Below are 19,376 nucleotides of genomic sequence, written 5' to 3' on the forward strand. Positions count from 1 at the left end.
ATGGAACGTATTCTTTCCCGCATTTACCTGAACACCAAAGCATTCCACAGGAAATGGGATATTTGGCTCCAGCACCCTAACTGCACAGTTAGCATCTAATGAAATATTGATTGATGTAACATAAGGTGGATTTCATGACCCTGCCCCCTCCCCTACCTCCCCAACTTCTTAACCCGCTTTATGTACACCCCTCCCCCCCTTTCGTGTCTTCCCCATCCTCCCCCACGCTCACCAACGCCTTTGCCCCTCCCCATTGGCAGTTTTTTTTCGGCAAGTTCACTTTAGTAGACGATCTATCTACTGTTTATTTGTACTCCAAGGTGGACACCCCCCCCCCCTGTGTCACAGGTTGTTCCCATCGGGGTGCCAGGGGTGGAGAGGTCCTCCGTTTAGTTGGGCAAGTGTTTTAATACCTTTACTTAAGCTCCATGTGAACGTGTACTGATAGCTGTACTTTATGCCTCATATCTGCATTTTTGACATTGCTATGTACATTTTCTTCGTTGTAATGGAGGCACTGTATGTACACTGCTTGTTATGAAGCTTCTGTTTCTGTTTAAATCAATAAAAATCTATTGAAACTAAAAAAAGTATTGCAGGCATTACTTTTTTCAGCACAATGGGTTGCAACATGAACAGTTGCAGTGACACCACAGTGCATAGGACTGTCTTGAAATGTCACTCTTGACTGCCCGCAAACTAATCGGTCATTTTTAGCATGCGGGCAGCTGTCAGTTTTTGGCTGCAGTGAGCCGTGGTGAGAGGGGCAGCGTGATGTGAATTTCAGGGCGTCTCTGAGCTTGCAGTGTGAACAGGGCACTTACAAAAAAAAAATATTGTTTTCTATGTGCCGTGATGGTGACTGGCAGTTATCCATCGTGGAAAATCACCAGTTACCATACTATGTGTGAACGAGCCCTTAAGCTCCGTGGAAAAAAAAAAACCAGAGCACACCTGCAGTCATGCGTTCAATCCCTAAAAAAACACTTTGCTGATAAGAATCTTACTGCTGAACTGAACAATATTGGTTTGTCGTAGATATAAATGAATAATCCTCAGTGGGAGTGTGACCAATGTGGAAGACTAAAGGCTTTTATCATATCTATTCATAGCCTGTTACAGATTGATTTTCAAATTATACCCAACAACATTGCAGTGCAGTGATGTATGGACAATAATGCACAGGGGTTGGGACACCATATTTGCGTATTGACAATCTTTAGAGGATCGCTTGATATGTGTCTCTTCTAGTTAGTGCCAGGGAAAGGCAGATTATGTCATATCATTCTCACCTTATACTTTCTTCATCAATGGCACTAAGGTATATACCAAGGTTCCACAAACTTTCTAAACAAAGGGCCAGTTTGCTGTTCTTCAGACTTTAGGGGGGCTGGAGTGTGGCCAGTTGGAGTAGAAAAGTGTCCTGGCATCAGTCAGGGTTAAACCATACCCAATTTTTAGATTTGGGGGAGGAATATTGCCCCATCATTGGTGTCAGTGGGAGAACTAATTCCCATCAGTGTCAACAGGAGGAATAGTTTATCCATTGTTGGGTTCAGTGAGAAGAATAGTGTCCCAAGGACGAAATAAAGTCAAGCAAGGGGCCGCATCCGGCACCCTATGTATACCATCCAAGATCGTAGGCCAGGTTTTTTACATAAGGTAAAGGGATTGGTGTGAGTCACCAACAAACCTGCGCAGATGAATATATAAAAATGGAAAATAAACAACCACTAAAAATGAATATAAATACGTGAATATGTATAAATAGTGAAATTCCTTTCACTCTGTGAGCTGCAACATAAACGTGATTACGTGATGAATAGAAAATTGTGAAAGGTATGGCGCTCAACAGATAAATCACAAGAATAATAATCACAAAGGGGACATGTGCAACAAAAATTTGATTAAAATTATAAGGGTGATGAATACAAAAAAGTTCAAAAAAGTCTCTAGTGTTCCAAACATCAAGGTGTTAAACCAAATAGCAGCAATGGATGGAAAATTCACAGACTTGATAGGAGTGTAATTCTCAAAACCTCCACCTCCACACGTTCACCCAGTGGTAATACTAACTACTTACCAGAAGTATAGGACCCCTTGATTATAGGGGGTCACAATTGCATAATAAATCCTCACTTAGTCCGGTCAAACACTTCACCCATGTATCGTGCTGATGACCAGGTGCTCTTCCTCCATCGATAGTGTATAGCCAGACCGGGGGTTAATGCAGGACCAAGCCATAAGTAGACAAAAGCAAAAGGGCTCTCATGGTGCAGTAATTAATGATATAAAACTTTTATTGATACAAATTACACTTACTACAATCCATATGTAAAAACGCCTTAATGCAGAAACCTCAGTTCCTCCACCTCCAGCACGGACTGACGAAACGTGCGTCGGGAACGTAAGACCGTAACTTCCCGTTCGGAGGAGCGCAGCGTGGATAGCGGTGTCCCCACTCTCTGGAACTGAGATTTCTGCATTTTTACATATGGATTGTAGTAAGTGTGATTTTTCAGGTCTTTTACATGATCATTTTATTTTTTTAGTTATATCTTTTGATCTAAAAAACCATACATGATGTTGACGTTGTCATTTTAAAGAGACACTGTCACTTTGGCTCTCAACTCTATAGCGATTCACCTCTATAGTGATTCCGCACTACTTCTTTCCTTGTCAAAGCTGATGCAAAATGCCTGAAGTTTCTGGCAATGGAGGAGATTGGGCATTGACCTCCTCCTATAATACAGTGCTTGCACCTAACCACCAATGGCTAGGCCCGAGCAGTGTCACATCACAGAGAGAAGAGACACCCGGGCTGCCTCGGGCTCTGCACAAGCCAAAACTGGGTATTTTGATGGCAAATGTGAAGGAGGAAGGAGAAGTGGTGCGTATAAGTGGATTGGGGGCACTGCCACTTCATCTAGATTGGGTAAAGGGAAAATGTCTGGCACTGGTATTTCCTGCCTTGCCCAAATGCAAGGTTAATCTGTCAAGCAAAGCTCCGGGAGCAATTATTAGTTGATTAGGCCTAGAACCACCTTATTTGCCATACTTATTACCCTAAGCATGTGCTAAACCTACAAGTCCGCTAGTTGAGTATAATATTCTTTTGTTATGGATTCACCTGCAATTGCACTTGTCCTGCTTTTGCTTGCTAATTGTGTGAAGGTTTGAGATATAAAATTTGCATATTTCTGCGATATTGCACAGGAAATAAATAAAAAAGTTGCTCGGTTTAAAAAAGTAATCTCAACAATTTTAGTTTTCATACAAACTCCAGCTTTTTATTAAGACCGGTGGTTGCCTGTAATAATTCAGTCAGAGGCTAAAGGAATCTTCCATAAAACTTCTCGAGATAAGTACATTCCTTTATGGATTTCTGAGAAGTTGTTTGGATAAAAATATATGATAAAAGAAAATAATTGTACCTATTGACCTTCTTGTGAATTATTTATTAACTAGACATAATACTCTTCTTATTATGTTCCTGCTTGATTCAGACACTTTGAAATGGCAATTAGGAGTGTCATTTAAGGGTTCTGTCCTTTAAGGATAAAGCAGCAGAGCCAGAGTAGAATGTAGAAATCCATCCTGCCAGCTGAAAACATACTGAAATATATATGAGGAAGAATAGTTAATCTTTACTTCCTGTGTACATCGTTAAAGCGAATCCTATTAGTAACTATAGGCTAGAAGACTGGATTCAGGTATACTGTACAAGTTTGCATATATCTATTCATATGGCATAGGGCTTTCCCCCATTTATATGGGGCACGGACTTTAGGGCACCTCAATTGTTGCACCACTGATCTTCAAAAAACAGAAAAAATGGCTGCAGGTTAAAGGGACACTTAAAATATAACTAAGCACAGGTTCACACTGAGGCTGTTTTGAAATCATGCGAGTTCAGCCGGGCTCACATGATTTCAAGCCAGCATTTCAATCCGACTTCGGAGGCGATTTCACAGACATCTGTGTGGGTTCCTGCACAGATCGCACAAATGTGAACCGGCACACACGGGGCCGGTGGGCGCGATTGCAGACCGTTGTTCTCTCTGGAATCAGTACAGAGCACCTGTGACCCTCCTATTTAGGATCACAGGTCTCTGTGTTGATTCCACAAGCCCCCCCCCTCGCAGTTAGAAAACACCCCCTAGGCATATACTTAACCCTTTGATCGCCCCTGCATTAACCCCTTCCCTGCCAGTGTCATTATTACAGTAACAGTGCATATTTTTAGCACTGATTACTGTAGTAATGTCACTGGTCCCCCGAAAAGTGTCAAAAATGTCAGTTAGGGGTCCGATCTGTCCGCCGCAGTGTTGCAGTCCCGCTAAAAATAGCTGATCGCCGCCAATACTGTTAAAAAAAATTTATAAATAAAAATGACATAAATCTTTCCCCTAGTTTGTAGATGCGATAACTTTTGTGCAAACCAATCAAAATACGCTTATTGGGATTTTTTTTTTTACCAAAAATATGTGGCAGAATACAAATTGGCCTAAAATGATGAACAAATGTTATTTTTACTTTTTTTTTTTTTTTATTATTGAGAATTTTTTATAGCAGAATGTGAAAATTATTGTTTTATTTATTTTTTTTTTTTCAGAATTGACGCTCTTTTTTTGTTTATAGCGCAAAAGATAAAAATCGCACAGGTGATCAAATGCCACCAAAAGAAAGCTCTATTTGTGGGAAAAAAGGACATCAATTGTATTTGGGTACTGCATCGCATGACCGTGCAATTGTCCGTTAAAGTAACGCAGTGCTGAATCGCAACAAAATGGCCTGGTCATTAAGGGGGTAAAACCTTCCGATCCAAAAGTGGTTAAAGTAGAACTGCAGAATTTAAAATATTGACCATTACTTTTGAAATAACCTTAACGTGTTAAAGCTGATAGATAATGTTAGTGACTTGGTTTACATATACCTTATGAGGAAAGAGAGAATATAGTTTTCCGAGAACTAAGGGTGGATTGAATCACAAGTAACTTGAGCAAGGCCAGGGCTACAGGATGAACAAAAAAAAAGAGAATATTGTATTAAATGCCTGACCTCTATAAGGGAGAGTAATCTGAAACCATGACTGAGTCATGCGGGAGTCAGCGAGTCTTATAGATACTTCCTATATCATGGGACTATTTAGTAAACTTATTTTAATACTCCTTTTGTTTTGTGCATTTTCCCAGCACACTAGTTGAAGTTTACCGCAGACATTACAATGCAGGCAGCAGTGAATGCACGGTCTAATTATAGAACAGTTTTTTTTTCTTTGAATGATTGTTAAAATAATTTGCATGCCTATATTTCCTAAGCATAAATGATACTGTAAATCTAAATCCAAACTGGATGACATTTAGATTGCTTAAAGCCCAACTCTGGGTGACTAAATATTATTATTTGCAGTGGGGCTTTACCAGCCCTGCAAGGGTAATTGCTTGATTTGATCTAGGGCAGACCCTCCAGACTTTCTAGGGCAGATAGTCTCAACAAAGGGCCAGTTTATTGTCCTTCAGACTTTAGGGGGGCCTGGACCGTTATTGTCATTAAGGGGGTAGAAAATGTCTTGGCATTAGTGGTAGTAAATATTGCCCCATCTGTGGTGGCAGTGAGAGGACCTGTGCCCCATTGCTGTGTCATTAGGAGAAATTGGCATTAGTAAAAGTAAACAATGCCCCATCGTTGGTGTCATTGACAGGAATTGTGACCTGTCTTTGGTGTCATTGGGAGGAATTTTGCCCCATCTTTGTTGTCATTGGGAGGAATTGTGCCCCTTTGTTGGCGTCAGTGGATAAAATAGTGCCTCAAGGACTGGATAAAATAAGGCAAAGGGCTGCAGTTTGGAGACCATTGTTCTAGGGCAGTGATGGTGAACCTTGGCACCCCAGATGTTTTAGAACCTCATTTCCCATGATGCTCATGCGCTCTGCAGTGTAGTTGAGCATCATGGGAAATGTAGTTCCAAAACATCGGGGGTGCCAAGGTTCACCATTACTGTTCTAGGGAAACAAAAAAAAAAGACTTATTTACCTGGTCTTCCGATCCTCCCTGCAGATAGACTGGTTACCTCAAGCTCCAGCTGTCTAGGCTCTTGACGTCATCGAGACCAATGCAGGCTCCAAAGCCCTTCATTGGAGGTGATGACGCAGAGGGATAATCCACCAGTCCACCGTTGGAGGATGGTTGAGCACCAGCTGCTGATGGAGCAGGGGATCAGGTAAGTAAATCTGTTTCCTCTGTCCCTGAGACAATACCCCTTGCAGTGTACTGTATGGGATCATTTTAAATGTCCCCAACATTGGACTTTAGGAACCATGTATCACAAACAATAGCCATATTTTGTTTCCTAATAAAGTACTGTTTTTGCCTCCTTTTTCTGCCATTTTTATAAGAGGATTAGCACTGGTAGCTTTCCAAGTTTTTCTTGCTTCTTTTCCTTTAACAAACCAGCAAATTATCCAGACCACAGTAGGCAACCCAAAACATATATTTTTACTTTTGGACAATTGTTCCTTTACACAAAATACCACTAGACTTTTGTCCTGATCTGTTGCAGCTTTGCAGTAGCTAGAAGGTTGCAGGTTATTCAGTCTATGTATAATCACAGAAATCCTGTTTGCCTTTTTTTTTTGCCATAACTTCTGCCTTCAGAAGTTGGGAATGATAGACATACTGGAAAGGAAAAATGATGCACAGTATGACACAGCAAAAAAAGGGTGTGGCCTAAAGGGACATGGTTGAACACATTTCGAGCCTACCCATAATACACAGTGCACCCTGTATGCTGCAGTCCTTGGATCCACAATATGTGTCATGGTGCCCCTTATAGTGGGGGTTGCAATGGTGCTCAGTGGGGAGGAGGGGTGACATTGATAGTCAGTGGGGGCAAAGGAAGGATGCTGGTGCCTAGTGGAAGGAAAGAAAGGGCAATGGTGATCATTGGGAAAAAAATGGGGATATGGGTGCTCTGTAAGAGGGGGCAGTGGTAATTCTTGTGAGGGCATTGGTTTTAGATGGATATGTTACTTACCCAGACCATGCTATGGCCTGTGCTGCAGCCTCACTGTGCCTGTTTGGAAGAACTGTTCAGCTACTGTCACTCTGCCAGGCAGTGTGGACAAGGCCTGGGTCCACTGAATCCCTTGATTTTGTTGAAATCCCCGGACAGTTTCACAGAATCCAGGATAGTTGGGATGCATGAATTCCCCAACAGGAACTGGAAATTTCTGAACATTTCCAATTGGGATTAGATATATCAGAACTTGTTCAAGCATAATGTAGATGGAGCAGTACTGATTATGAAGCTGGCTTTTTTTGCTTCCTTTGTTTTTTTGATATGGATGTTTAACAAGGTTGTGTGCTTTTTATTATTTATTGTGTCAAGTTTTATTTTTTCATTAAAGTGGTTGTAAACCCTTACATATACCCAATGAAGTGGCTGGCCTCAGATGATACACATAGATGGGAAAAACCCTCATACATAAGTTATACCTTTTTATCTGCAGTCTTCTCGTCTTTACAGCTGTTCAAAGACCGGAATTCATAAAGCTTATCTGAGATGTCAGAAACGGGGGGGAGGGGCTGAAATTACACTCTGCCAAGCTCAGTGAGGAGAGCTCTGTGAGCTGATTGGAAGGAAGAGACACCCCCCCCCTTCACACTGCACCCAAGAACAGAGCTGAGGCTGTCAATTAGCTGGAGGTTCCTCCCCTGTCACCATTCTGTCAGGAACACACTATACCACTTTAAGCTCTAAGCTACAACATATAAACCACAAACCAGGCAGCCAGAGTAAAAACCGGGTATGCAGGGTGTACCTCATTGTGCTGGCTCAGTGTATTGTGAAATGCTGTACTTGCAATAAGTGGAACAAAGGTCAACGTTCCACACACAGAAAGAGCGCTGCTCCAGGCAAATTGCATCTTATGACCAAATATCTACTATTACAAGTGAAAAATGATCCAGGTTGCACCAAGCCACTTGTACCAAAGCCGATAAATAAATGATACCACACAGTGAATATAATTAATTTTATTTTCCGCAGTGGCTGCTGTCAGTTACCCAGGCCATTGTGGTGAACTAAATCTTACAAGAAGCATTATAATAGGAGTCTTCTGTTATTTTCATTATGAAGTGGAGAAAGCATTGACCTTTTCAGTAGATGTCAGCTCTCATTTCCATGTCTCGGCATCACTTAAAAATACATATCAGTAGTTTTCAGCGCTAAGATCTTGGCACTATTAGTGTGAGATAGGATTATTGGTCTTTACGCTGTTTCCGGGGTGCAATATGGTTGGTATTTTTCTGTAGAGGTTGGTAGTTTTAGGGGTCAGTGTTGTCACCCAAGCAGGAAGTGCAAGACAATCTCCAACAGAAACCCAGGCAGCAACAAAACAATCTGTCGGGGCTCTACTTTTTCCATACTCTCTAAAAAAATAAGTGTGATAAGTACACATACTCCAATCTCAACATCTTGCTGGCCTGCAACTTCCTTTTGGACGGAGTGGAGATGTGCGGAGCTGTCGCCTTCTCTGGCACACATAGATCCCAGTTGGGGTGCTCGGGATGGAAGTTGGTCCCCCCGCCTCCTCGCAGTCCCACAAGGATACCCTTCTCTTCCAGGCCTACATTCCCACTGATGTTCTCATTAGGCCTCTTGCACACGATACTCCTGTTTGAGCATCTCGCGGCTTGAAAATGCTCAGTACAGCTTTTTGAGCTAAAATACAGCCCATTAATTGTAATGTGCCTATGCACACAGGCGCGTAAACAAGCGCTGTGCATTCTTCAGTAAGAACAAAATAGAAAAATCTGCATTTTTGGTCAGTAATTTAAGCCTCAATGCACGCAAATACTCGCGAATACTTGCAAATACTCGCAAATACATCCAAAAAAAAAGGTCTGGAAAAAGTAGATGCTCAAACAGGAGTATCGTGTGCAAGAGGCCTTATTGTTTTCAGTTTGATAATCTTTCATACCCATACTACCTATGCTGTATGGACCTTTTTGATATTTACTCCAGTTCAATGACTTTTATCTATTTTCTGTATGTTTTTACGAAAATTTCAATAAAAATATTTGTATAAAAAAATAAAAGTGGGATTTTTTTTTTTTTTTATTACTGTCTGCATCCCTCTTTAGAATTTTTCCTCACTTCCTGTGCTGACAACATATTGTTACTAGAACAGGAAACAAGGCAAAATCTCCATAATAGGGCTACACAGAGAATTAAAAATTCACAAGGGTGCTTACCCACCCGGCCAAAGGTTTTTCTAGGGATAAACTTTAACTGCACCTATGATTAGCAGTGGTATATATGGTGATCGGTGCTGGGGGGGTGCGTGGCCCGCCACGGACACAGTTTAAGCCCAGTCGGGGTGTCTGGGGTGGGGGGCGGTGTCTCTACTCGCCTGTCCGATAATGGACTAGCTCAACTTCTGGGCGCTGATCATGCCTCCCATGGCGCTGTACTATTACGAGATCATATGTGTTATAATGTTTGATACAAATAAGACACTATTTTGTATGTACGAACACACTGCTATGTGTTGCTTTTCTGTTTGTTAACCCCCTTTTTTTTCTCAGTGTTCTGAAAAACCTAATAAAAATTATTTTTTTTTTTTTAATCAAAAGAAAGATTTATTGAGAAAAACGCATAACGGTACACGTTATAGCAATCACAAACAGTCATGGCAAATGCAAAATATATCACGAAATACAGCACATAAGCAGATGTAAAAAACATGTGACAAGTCATAGAGCACCATAAAGAATCCTAGGGAGTAGGACCAATAAATAAAAATGTACATAGCCCCTCGATACTGACAACCCACCATCCCGGACAGGTCCTGCACTTTAGAGCAGCAGTCGGTCCAGTACCAGCGCCGTGGGAGACATACCAGGAGAGCTCAGCCATACCCCCCACACCTTAAAGAACTTGGCAGTAGAACCCCGATGCTGATAAATAGATTTCTCCATTCAGAGAGTAGGGCCCAGTTGTTCCAACCACATCTTATATGTCGGGGGGTCCCGGGCCACCCAGTGACGAAGAATGAGGAGACGAGCTTGAAACAAGGCCCTTCCAGCTGCCTCACGCAAATATTTATCTTCCACTACATGTTCTAGAATACCCAAAATGCACTGCCTGGGGTCCTGTGGAATTGCCAACCCCAGGACCCTGTTAATGGAGGAGAGCACCCCCGACCAGTACCGGTGCAGCTTCGGGCATCTCCATAGTAAATGTACCAAATCTCCCACCTCCACCCCACATCTACGGCACAAATCGTCAGGCCGAACCCCCATGGAGTGAAGTTTCAACGGGGTGTGATGCACCCTGAGGAGAATGTATAATTGAGACACCTGGTGGGACACATTAAGTGAGCACAATCGGACCGATTCCATAGCATCCTCCCACTGTTCACCCGGGATGTCCCCCACATCAGAGCACCAGTTCTCACACGCCCTACTGGGATACATCTCCAGATGAGCGCCCAACAACGAGGCATAACAATTGAAGAGACAAGGACTCACTGCTCCAGGTGGTATAATCGCCTGATGACTCACACAGGTGCATGCCCCGGCTCGCCTCCGTGAAAACTTGATAAAAGAAAGGAATTGGCAGCACTCCAGGTTGAGTCAAAATCCAGATTTATTGACTGGACATCCAAATGGATTTTGACTCAACCTGGAGTGCTGCCAATTCCTTTCTTTTATCAACGAGGCATAACAGCTGGAGATGAAGCCCTTGGTGGATTCAAAAGTACGCATCAAGTAAAAGACAGGTGCGGGGGACAGCTGTGAATGCTGCAAGGCATTCTGGGCCTGCACAGCATGTTGTAGCTGGCGATAATAGAACAGCATAGACCCGAGGATAGAAAATCTAGATTGCAACTGAGAGAAGGGCACTAGAGCTCCATCAACTAGCACATGTTTAAGGTGGGTCAACCCATAAGCACACCACATACTCGCCTGGTCCAATTTGCATAATTCGGGGTACGTACAATTGTGCCAAAGTGGGCTATATATAGTATATCCAGAAACCCGCTGCAGCTGCTTGGCCTTATCCCATACCTTTTGCATAAGCCTATAAGTGGGGAACATTTTATTAGACTTGGAGAAAAGTTGCGCCTCCAAACCCTCCGGCACCTCTCGAGCACCAGTGAAGTGTCGCATCATGGCCAAAGCAGCACCGCCCTACGTCCTGGACATTGCACCCACCAGATGCTGCAGCTGAGAGGCCAAGTAGTATATCCAGGGGTTGGGAAGCGCAAGACCCCCTCCTAATAAAAAATTATTGAAAACTAAACTTTAACTTCAAACTTTATTTTTATTGGTGGCTTTTCTTTATTTTTTTTATCCTGCCATATTATTTTTCTGTGTGTGTAAGGAATTCTGCTGCTGTATCAGATTTTCCGTATAAGCTGTCTGTGCTACCAATATATTACCTGGTTGCTGCCACCAACACTCAGATCTTTATCATAGTGAACAATTTTTATTTATTTTTTATTTACCTGCATACAGTGATTGACATTTTTCAAGCTCCAAATACAATTCAGTGTATTTCTTGTCAAGCTTTAGGCAGGCCATAAATGAATAAAAAAATGAACAGTTAATCGAATGAAAATCAAAACTTCCATTTGATTTAACGTGTAATAGTCCTATAGTTGTTTTGGAAGTCTGCTATTTTCCTGGTCATTTTCAGTACAGGCACATCTTTATTTTTATCGATTTCTTCATCTCATACACATTTAATTTTGTTTTTTCTCAAACTGGTCCCCTATTACCGATTTAGGAAATTGTTTGTTCTAGAAATAAGTTATAACATGATCAGCTTCGATGGTGGCATGAAAATTGCCTGCCACAACGGGTACACTAATTATCCAAAAAATGAAACGATCCGTCTATCTACCTGAATTTTCATTCTTTTTTCTATTCATTTATGGCCTTCTTTACCTGATCTCCATTTTCCCCAATTGTCTTTTTTACCTGCCTTTTCTTTGTTCTTAGTGATATCTGCAAGTCTAAAAGCACACATACCCTGATTTCCTTTTTACCTGTAAATACACAAACATTGATTCCGCTCTTTACTCCCATTTCCTCCAAAACAAATGAATCCCTTTGTTTCTTTTGAATGCATGAGTGGCTTTTGTTCTGAGATAATCTCCTGTAAATTACAGTATACTCTGTAAATGGAAATACACATTACAGCATGTATGTTAGTAGATGGTAGTATAGAACGCTTTAGATAAAATGACCTTGAACAGAGCAGTGGTTTTGGAAGTGCTATGGTATGGGGACCACTGTAAACCAAGTAACCAGTGCTATGCAATAGCTGCAGGTTTCTCAAGTCTAAATGTCTTCATTTTTTTTAAACATGATCAAATAACAATAAATATTAAAGTGTATTTCCACCCTCAGCCAGAAAAAAATATTACTTTTTCTATAAATTACATCTAATGCCAGAAGTTTTTTTTTTTCATTATTAATATTAATATTATTTTTTTGGATATAAGGGTTAAACTGCTGCCTTTTCTTTTCCCCAGGGATGTTACCCTTCAATTCTCTTCCTGTCCTGTAGAGTCAACAGGAAGTGAGAGGACATCTTTCTAATATGATGGAAATCACCTTTTGGAAAGTTGTCACAGGAACAAATGTCCCCATTGGAGATTTCCCTCTATACTTGTTCCTGTGGCAGCACAACATTTAGGATTTACACTTACTTTTATTCCCAGTGACCTTGGTGATTAAAACAATTAAAGCAGTAGTAAAAAAAAATGTTCCCCCTGCAGGTTAGTTTCATAAAGTGCTAGTATTCCTGGATACTAGTACATTATGACAGATTTATCTGTAAAGTGAATCCCTCCAGCGGCACACTGTCACCAGCTTCCATCTTCACCTAGTCTTCCATCCGGGTTTGCGTGCTCTGGCCGTTTGAATGGCCAAGCCACGATGACGTCACTCCCGCACATGCACACGGGAGTCAAGATCGTAGCACAGTGGTCTAGCCATTGCGGGCTCTGGCCGTTTGAATGGCCAAGCCACGATGACGTTACTCCCGCACATGCATTCGGGAGTCAAGATCACAGTACAGTGGTCTGGCCGTTGCGGGCTCTCGCCACTTGAATGGCCAAGTCACAATGACGTCACTTCCGCACATGCACACGGGAGTTGAGATCACGGAACAGTGGTCTGAATTCAGAGCGCAGTGCGCATGCGCCGATGACGTCACTGACCGCTACAAATGTGAATATCTCCTAAACAGTGCATGGATACTAGCACATTATGACAGATTTATCTGTAAAGTGTATGCCTCCAGTGGCATGTTGTCACCAGCTTCCATCATCACCTAGTCTTTCTTCTGGGTTTGCGCGCTCTGGCTATTTGAATGGCCAAGCCATGATGACATCACTCCCGCACATGCACAGGGGAGTCAAGATCGTGCCACAACGGTCTGAATGGACGACGCACTCGAGTGTGCCGTCCTTTTCAGTGCGCATGCACTGGTGACGTCACTGGCCACTACAAAGGTGAATATCTCCTAAACCAGTGATGGCGAACCTTGGCACCTAACAGGGACACAGACAGCCAAAAAACTTGACAGTGTGTCCTGCCCACACCGAGCTCTCGCCCTTACTCTGGGGAGAGCGGTAGGATAAGGACGTTTTCTATTATATTCCACAGTTTTTGAAAAGATCTTGTAGATCAACTTGTTTTTTGTTACCTAATTTGTGTTTTTGCATACAAGTTAGCAGATATAGTGATAGTGTTTACGTCAACTGTAATTTTACATCAGAAACATTGGATTATAAAGGGACAATTAACTGGATTCTAGTAATGATCGTTATGGGAGGTATGTGTATATTGCCACACATATTGTTTCATTATTGTAGATTGGGCATCGTAGAGGTTTATGGCTACTTCACAATGGTGCTACCTGAATCATCCCATCGTATTTTGTTAAATTTATATCCTGATTTTTGGCAGCCGACGTGAGTGAGGAGTGGTATATGGCATTTATGCTGTATCTCAAAAACTAGAGCTGATAGGGAAAAATTGGTACAGTTTTTGGAATCGGCGGGTCAAATATACCCAGGAACAGGTCTAACATTTGAGGCACTGTATCCCTGAATATGTTAAAGAAGCTCATTAGTTTTAAAAATACAGTACCGTATATACTCGAGTATAAGCTGACCCGAATATAAGCCGAGACCCCTACTTTTACCACAAAAAAGTGGGAAAACTTATTGACTCGAGTATAAGCCTAGGGTGGAAAATACAGCAGCTACTGGACCCAACTGGACCACCACGATGCACAAAACAGGGGCTGCGGGCAGGGTACAGGAGATGGCGCAGGTCATAGTACAGGCATTGCACAGGTCATGGTAAGGGCATGGCACAGGTCAGGGCATAGGTGGTGGTATAGGCATGGCACGGGTGATGGTACAGGCATGGCACAGGTGATGGTATAGCCATGGCACAGGTCATGGTACAGGCATGTCACAGGTCATGGTACAGGCATGTCACAGGTCATGGTACAGGCATGGCATAGCACAGGTGATGGTATAGGCATTGCACAGTAAGTACAGGCATGGCACAGTATGTACAGGCATGGCACAGTATGTATAGGCATGGCACAGTAAGTACAGGTATGGCACAGTATGTACAGGCATGGCACAGTATGTACAGGCATGGCACAGTAGGTATAGGCATGGCACAGTAAGTACAGGCATGGCACAGTATGTACAGGCATGGCACAGGAGATGCAGTGCTGCGGGCATGGTACAGGGGAATGTCCTGTACCATGCCCGCAGCAGTGCATAAGGAAATACATGGGCTGTGGAGGAGTCTCACTTACCTGTCGGTGAGGCGCCGTCTTCGATTTAAAAATCGCGCCACCCGGCACCGCCAATACGTCACCGCAAATGTGCCGCCGATGCTCGGGAAAGGCCGAACACGTTCGGCTATTCCCGGGCATGCGGCACATGCGCAGTGACACGTCGGCGCCGAGCGGCACCATTTTTAAAAAGACACTCTAGCCAGTGACTCGAGTATAAGCCGAGGGGTGCATTTTCAGCATGAAAAAACATGCCGAAAAACTCGGCTTATACTCGAGTATATACGGTAATTTCGTAGAAAAAAAGAGGCACCTTCAGTTATTCTTTTTGTGGTAGCCTTCTCCCTTAATCTCCATACACACGAGCCGAATGCCGGATGACATTGGCCTTTTATTATTGATTCGGCCCATGTGTATGCCAGCCGGTCCAACAGAAGCTGGCCAAAAACTCATAGTATGTACCAGGCTTTAAGCATTGTTAGGTGGATTTATTAGCCTGTCCAGTACTGAACTGTGAATATTAGCTACCGAGGCCTGTCCTGAACATGACATTTCCCAGAACATAAAGTCCAGGACATTATGAGTGGCAGGAGACTTGCAAGGCTGGGCGTCTTAAGACCTTGTGAACAGACAAACAATTTCCTTTAGGGCTTGTTTGCATACTTTATTTCTTAATAGATCTTACAACATTAAAGTGCCACTCCCACTGATTCTTCGGTGCACCGTTTGTGTCCTGGTACACATAAATAAAGTAAAATGTTTCATATAAAAATACAGGTCTCTTCCTTTCTTTTTTTTTAACTCCATAATGTAGATTGAAGCTTAGCATGATACAGATGGTTCATAACAAAAGGTTGAATGTAAATGAGAGAGTCAGAGAGTGTCTGTGTTTTCTCACAAAAATGGGAGTATGTACAATTGCACAACTTTAGTGAGCTAAGCCTTGGACTACATAAAGATGAATCAGAACTTTTTTTTTTTATAAAGTCTGTTTGAAGGAGATTCTGTCTTCTTCAAATGTCATAGCTTGTTGGCTTTGAAAGCCTTGTAAACTTACGGATGGTAACAACTTGCATTGATAATGGTCAACAGCATAATAGATAGGCCATATAAATGATAAATAATTTGACTTTCACTAACTGACCCAACAGACTTTTGGTCAGGCCTCTGGGCAGGCCACTCAAGTTTCCTGTTCTGTCTGACACCTATCAGACAAGCAGTATGAGAAATGTTCCAATAGGGATATAGCAATAAAATATTATCAGAGACTAATGCTTTGGTGTTCTATTAAAAACAAAAACCCCATTTCAGATCACTAATGACTGAAGATGGTGCCGTGCTGCTACACAGATGTGTCTAAAACAGGGGCCAAACTTTTTTCTTTTACCAAATTTTTATTAGGGAAAAGATAATGGTGCATCACAATGCAGATAAAGTACAAGGATTGTATGGAAAAGAGTGCAAACTTCCTACATTCATTGACAATACAAGTCCAAGTTTGAAGAAAGGGTAACAGATACAATCACCCTCATTCTGCAAAGTTGGTAAAAGAAAAGTATAGGGTAAAAAAATGAAAAAAAACAAAAACACTTATACTCACCTAGGTGGATGCAGCATTGATCCGATACAGTACAGCTGAGAGGCTGAGCAGGCTGCCAGTCCAGACATCTGATTGGATCCCAACTGTAGAGTTGGGATATTTCCTCAGCCTGGATCAACTGAGTGACATCAGTCGACAGCGGCCTTTAGCCCACTGCGGGGGGGGGGGGGGGGGGGTTAAAACAGAACAAAGTGGGGTCACAGTTAGGTCAAAAAAGCTTTGGCTATACTTCTCCTGTAAGTTTCTAGCTTGCAGGAGGGAAAGCTGGGAAAGTCACAGATTGGCACATGCATATTGTTGTCTGTAATGAAGAGCTGTGGGTATCAAGCTCAAACTCTAGTGTCAAATAATCACAGTTACTGTTTTAGAGTCCTTGAGTGACAATGAGAAGAGGAAAAAAAGAAAGGTGGGAATATTTAAAGTTAATGACTTTCAATTAGCCCAAACATTGTATTGTTTAATTTACAGATTTAATTATTAGTATACAGAATTTACATTGTGCCAACAGTTTACGCAGCACTTTAAAACTTAAGGGCAGACAATACAATTTTAATACAGTTAATTACAATACAATTTAATACAGTAGGAATCAGAGAGCCCTGCTCGTTGTATAACTGTTGGGGTTGAGCTGATGGAGAAAATAAATGTACAGTTGTTAGGTGGAAGCAGCGTAGGCTTCTTTGAAGAGAAGAGTTTTCAGGGACCGTCTAAAAGTGGACAGACTAGGAGATAGTTGGACGGATTGGGTTGGGAGTTTCAGAGGTGGAGAGAGGCTCAGGAGAAGTCCTGGGGCCATGCATGAGAGGAAGTGACAAGGGAGCTAGAGAACAGGAGGTCTTGAGAGGAATGAAGAGAATGATTTGGTTGGTATTTTGAGACTAGGTTAGTGATGTAGCTGGGGGCAGAGTAGTGGATGGCTTTGTAAGTTGTTAGTATTTTGAATTTAATTCCTTGGGTGAGCAGCAGCTAATAAAGGGATTGGCAGAGAGGGGTAGCAGGCTCTGAGCAGTTGTTAAGGTGTATGAGTCTGGCAGCAGCATTCATGATGGACTGAAGGGGGGGATAGCCTATGTAAAGGTAGGCCAATGAGGAGGGAGTTGCAGTAGTCAAGGTGATAGATCACCAGGGAGCGAACAAGGAGTTTTGCGGCATTGCTGGTTAAGTAGGGCTAAGGGATTTTGGAGATGTTGCAGAGGTTGGAGGTTTGGACATTTATTGGATGTGGGCTGACAGGAGAGTTCAGGGTCCAGAACTACACCTAGCACCTTGGCATGCAGGGACAGGTTGATAGTTGAGCCTTGGATCTTGACAGAGAAGTTAGGGGAAGGGGCACGTGGGGGAGGAAATATTATAAGCTCGGTTTTGGATAGATTGAGCTTGAGGAAGTGGTGTGGCATCCAGTCTGATATGCCTGTTAGTAAGTTAGTGATGCATGTGGAGACTGATGGAGTGAGTTGAGGGGTAGAGGGATAGATTTGGGTGTCATGAGTGTAGAAATGATATTGGAAGCCACGGGAGGCTATTAACTGACTCAGGGAGGAAGTGTAGATTGAGAATAGGAGAGGTCCAAGAACAGAACCCTGGGGAACCCGACAGAGAAAGGAAGAGGAGAAGAGGAAGTAGAATTGTAAGTGATGCTGAAGGTGCGGTGAGATAGGTAGGATATGAACCAGAGAAGAGTACAGTCACATAGGCCAAATAGGTAGAGTTTTTTGAAGAGGAGGGAGTAGTCCACTGTGTCAGACGCAGCAGGAGTAGGAGTACAGAGTAGTGTCTATTGGTTTTGGCCGTTAGTAGATTGTTTGTGAGTTTTAGGAGAGCAGTTTCTGTGGATTGTTGAGGGCAAAATTCAGACTGAAAAGGATCAAGAAGGTGGTTCTCAGTGAGATGATCACTCAGTCGGTTGTTGATCAGACGTTCAAGGAGTTTGGAGAAAAAGGGGAGCAAGGAGATGGGGGCTTAAGGATAGGATTGTTAGGATTGGTGGGGGTCTAATGAGGGCTTTTTAAGTATGGGGGTGACTAGTGCATGTTTTAAAGAGTTGAGGAGGATGCCAGAAGAGAGGGGAGAAATTGAAGATGTGAGTTAGAGAGTGTAGCATAGAGCCAGAGGGTGACTGCAGTATTTGCGAGGGTACAAGTTCCAGGAGTCAGGTGGTTAGTTGGGCATTAGAAAAAAGTTTAATAACCTCTTCTATGATTGCTGGGTAGAATGAAGGAAGTAATGAGTGTACCTGTGGACATACAGTGTTAAGTGGGGCAGGTATCTGCACAGAGGAGATCCCCTTACGAATATATTCAGTCTTATTTTTGAAGTGATTGGCGATCTTCTGGGCAGTTAGTAAGTTAGTGGGTTGAGGCAATGGAGGACGAAATAGGGATGTTAAGGTGAAGAAGAATTGACAGAGCCTGGATGAGAAGGTGTTAATGAGTGTGATAAAATAGGTCTGCTTGTCATTGAGGAGGCAGGAATTGTATTTTTGGAGGGCAGATCTATATTGGCTAAATTCTTGCTGAGACTTATTCTTACTCCACTGGCGCTCAAGAGTGTGGCTACGTTTTTTGAGACTTCTGATGTCATCTGTTTGCCAGGGTTGTAGGGAGCGGGGCCTGATTATGTGCGTAGTGAGGGGGGCGAGCTTGTCTAGGGAGGCTGACAGTGAACTGCTGTAGACCAAAATGGTTAGGTTGGGGTAGGACAGAGATGGGATTTTGTTATAGAGGTGGTCAGTAGCATAGTAGAAAAGGGAAGGGTTGAGGTGGTGAAGGTTTCTACGGGTAACTGTTAGGCGGTTGAACGGAGAGGAAGTGGAAGAACAGGAGAGAAAGTTGGGCAACCAGGCATAGAAGTCTTCAAGGAAGGTTAATACCTGTCCAGCAGGCCAGGAGATTACAGCAATTCTTAGAGAAACGTGAAAAAATAGACGAATGCAATGTT

General features: G+C 42.6%; 1 protein-coding gene across 1 annotated transcript in view; it reads left to right on the plus strand.

Moving 5' to 3' along the window:
- Positions 1-19,376, plus strand: part of NME7 (NME/NM23 family member 7) — a 297,536-nt gene that overhangs the window by 248,677 nt on the left and 29,483 nt on the right. The gene's annotated exons all lie outside the window — the stretch shown is intronic.

The sequence above is a fragment of the Pelophylax lessonae genome (assembly GCF_965119305.1).
Source record: "Pelophylax lessonae genome assembly, chromosome: 2".
NCBI lineage: Eukaryota > Metazoa > Chordata > Amphibia > Anura > Ranidae > Pelophylax > Pelophylax lessonae.